Below are 4,377 nucleotides of genomic sequence, written 5' to 3'. Positions count from 1 at the left end.
AGTCGCTGCAGAACCTGAGCTAGCAAGTCCATCAAGACATCCTCCCTGCCTGGAGCACCTCCCGCTGCAACCCCCACACCCGGGGCAACACCGTGACCGACACCGGGCCCATCCGCCCTGCCGTCACCCAAACCAGCCTGGTCTCCAGACACACTAGGATGAACCTGTGACTCCGCCACCTCCTCACTGGCCATGCTCTGGGTCACACTCACACTGGCCTCAGGAACCTGACCTCGTCCCCGACCCCGACCACGACCACGCCCACGACCACGACCGCGACCAACAGCATCCTCACCCCTAACCATCTGTATCATCCAAGAACAGAAGGCTAAGCAAACAATAATTCTAATACACAAGAAACACAACTTACCGTGGAATCACAACACAGGCTCGAAGAGGATGTTCTAGGACTTCATGCCACACACAATTGCCAATCACACAATCAATTATAGCATGGAATCCTAAACATCAACAGCAAAAGCACAATGAACCCTAGGCCTAGAACCGTAAGGGCTCTGATACCAAAATGAAACAACCCTTCCCGTTTTTTTTTTTTTTAATACCTTAATTTACTAGTGGTCCCATACCCACTAACATCCTAACATCAATCAATAACCGCGGATAATCAAATAAAACAAATTCCATTAAACCAAAAGAATTCCAACATTCAAATCCAATAACCAATAACATCAATCAAATAAAGAGATAACCAACAACTAACATCCTACAATGTTCCTTTGACTTAATCTAGCAACCTAACAACAGCTAGACCACAATCAATCAAGTCTCTAGAACACCCCTTCATCATCGCCTTGATTCCACGATCACACTTTGCCTTTACCTGCACATCACAAACAACAATTGAGATGCGTAAGTATTATCATAAATACTTAGTGAGGCCGTCCTCCCATCTACTGGGTTATACACACAAGCATATGAGACTCCCAAGTCAACAAACAACAATAACACAATCAACATATCAAACCAGGAAAATAAGACTCGGCAGGTACTAGTGTCGACCGATGCTCAATCGGTGTCGACCGATGCTACAGGAACTGGTGTCGACCGATGCCGGAATGGTGCCGATCGATGCTACTCGAGACGGTGCCGATCGATGCTCCACAAAAGTGGTATCGATCGATGCCTCTTCTGCAGTCACGATCTGCGCGAAACTCAGCGACGAACTCCGATCCCAATCAACACAGAATCGACTCCAAACACGTCTAATCATCTCGGAATTCACTAGAAATCACAAATACAATGTACCCAAGCAAGCAAACACCACAAATAACAAGGAATCACACAAAACAAGGGAGATCTCATGCTTAGATCAACCATGGTCAAGCACTCACCTCTTTCCAGGAAGATTCTGAACAGTAGGAACGAAATCCTCACTCCTAGCAAGCTTCTAACTCTTTCCCAGCTCCAAAACTCTCAAGAACAGCAAGTAATCTCCCAAACTTCTCCCAAAAGCTTAAGAACTCTCTCTCCTTTCTTTTTCTCTCAACAGCGGCGAGTAAAAACAAATAATACGACCTAGGGTCGTTTTTCCCCTTTTTCACACGATTAGGGTTTTAAATCAAACCAAACCGAACCAATTCGGCAATTAAATCAAACCCGACCAAACCGGAAAACATGGTGTCGATCGATGCCACCAAGGGTGTCGATCGACACCCACACCAAAAATACACAAATTGGTTCGCGGGTGTTACAATTCTCCCCCACCAATATGGATTCGTCCCCGAATCCCGCAATACCGTCCATCTGCCAAGGACCTCCGTGCCACCGTCATCACGGCCCGCACGTCCCCAGACCGGACTAAACACCATCAGTCAAGGTTTCCCGTGCCACTGTCGCAACAGCCCGCACACCTCCGACTGACCCTCGAGGTCTCCCTCTAGCCAATATACTCGCATCATAACACTATTTGCTCACAACTCAGTGCTTCCCCCGTCCGTGGTCGCAACCAACGAATCATGCCGGCTCGCTATCAGGCCAACCGCCTTAAGCTACGGCATCCAGGAAGTCACTCACACACACTCCCCCCGCTCTCGGGTCGCAACCCTCGAGACATACCGGCTCACTGCCGAGCCTCGGCTCACAGCTACGGTATCCAGGGAGCCTCACATATCCCGCTCTTGGGTCGTCACCCTCAAGCGCGCTCTCGGATCGTCATCCGAAGCAACATACCACTCCCACTCTCTGGCCACAAAGTCCATCGAGCTATCGGTATCACGTGAGTTAGGCTCGCACGGCCTTGAGCAAAAACAAACACTGATGCCAACGAGTATCTCCCGGCTAGATCTACCTCACATTTCCACAAAACATTCCCATTTTAGAAACTTTCTATTTATGGAAACCTTCCTTTTGTGGAAACTTTCTATTTATGGAAACTTTCCAAAAATAGAAACCCGAGCTATTTCTCTTTTCCCATGACAACAACAGTCAAACATAAAGAAAAATACTCATCTTATTAATCAAAAAATGTCATAATCGTTACAATCTCAACGAAATTACATCAGAAAAACCAAAAATACAACAACCGGAGCCAACAACCCGCATCCCGAGCACCACCTCATCTTGATACTTAGTCGCACAACCAACCACCCCTAAGCGACCAAATATCAAGAGAGATGGGCTGGAATACTCCGTACCCGCTCCAGCCACGGACTACAACTCGGACCCGGCTAGACAAGCTCAAGTAGCGGTCTGCTTCTCAAACCACTTCTTAAACCTTGCCTTCATCCTCGCCTCGGGCTCCCAAGTCTGCTCCTCTACTCCGTCACAGTCCCACAGGACTCTCATCAAAGGAATCTTCTTCTTCCGAAGTTCCTTGACTCTCCTCTCGAGCACCCTCACTGGTCTCGCCTCTAAAGTCATGTTAGGCTGAAGATCCTCAGGAATCTTAGCCAACAACTGATCACCCTCGTGAAGACACTTCCTCAGCATCGACACATGAAATACCTTGTGGAACGCACGCATAACCTCAGGCAACTCCAGCCTATATGCCACTGGTCCCACCCGCTCAACCACTCTGAACGGACCCATGTACCTCGGACTCAACTTAGTCTCTGTCAAAGACCTGTTCGGACCCCGCAACATGGCCATCTTGAGGTACACTCTATCACCAACCTGAAACTCAAGATCCTTTCTCCTCTTATCAGCATAGCTCTTCTGCCGATCCTGAGCCTCCTTCATGTTCAGCCTCAAAACCCGAATCTTCTCCGAGGTCTCCTGAACAAAATCTGCACCAAATATGCTCCTCTCCCCCACCTGAGTCCAACATAAAGGTGTACGACACGGCCTCCCATACAGGGCCTCATAAGGAGCCATCCCAATACTAGCCTGGTAGCTGTTGTTATAAGCAAACTCCACCAAGCTCAAGTGATCTGCCCAATGACCACCCCAATCCAGCACACACATCCTCAATAAATCCTCCAAAATCTGGATCGTCCTCTCTGACTGACCATCAGTCTGAGGATGATAGGCTGTACTCATATGCACCTTCGTGCCCATCTCCGCCTGAAATGCCTTCCAGAACACCGAGGTGAACTTGGAATCTCTATCAGACACAATACTAGCAGGCACACCGTGCAATCTGACTATCTCCCTCACGTACTTCTTGGCCAAAACCGCTGCTCCATCAGTTTTCTTGATGGCCAGAAAATGCGCAGACTTAGTCAAACGGTCCACAATGACCCAAATAGCATCAAACGTCCTCGACACAGGCAAACCTACCACGAAGTCCATCATGATCAAATCCCACTTCCACTCTGGAATGGGTAAACTCTATAATAAACCACCAGGAACCTGATGCTCCGCCTTCACCAGCTGGCAAGTATCACACTTTGCCACCCAGTCAGCTACGTCCTTCTTCATCCCGACCCAGTGATAATACCGCTTGAGGTCACGGTACATCTTGGTCGCTCCTGGATGAATAGAGAACTTGCTCGAATGAGCCTCCCTCAGTATCTCCTGCCTCAAATCCTCACCCTTGGGCACACAGATCCGACCATGCACAAGGATAGTACCATTAGCAGAAATCTGATACTTTGCACCCGCAGCCTTAGAGGCATTCACTAGCCCCTCATCACTCTCCTCAGCTAACCTCACTCTGCTCAACAAATCTGCTCTATCAACTGCCTCCAAACCCAAAGGTTCCTGTGAGATAGCACACAAACTCAATGCACTAATCTCACCTACCAACACCTCCATATCCTGCTCCTGAGCCGAAGCCACCCGCTTCTGACTCAAGGCATCTGCAACCAGATTAGCTTTACCAGGNAGCAGAGATATAGTAACCAGATAGGCCTCACGGCCCTTCTCGATCATCTTCCCTGCCTGAACGGCTGAGATCACGAGACTCCCCGAAGTCGG

The sequence above is a fragment of the Camelina sativa genome, chromosome 15, assembly GCF_000633955.1.
Source record: "Camelina sativa cultivar DH55 chromosome 15, Cs, whole genome shotgun sequence".
Taxonomy (NCBI): domain Eukaryota; kingdom Viridiplantae; phylum Streptophyta; class Magnoliopsida; order Brassicales; family Brassicaceae; genus Camelina; species Camelina sativa.
Note: the sequence above shows the minus strand (reverse complement) of the source record.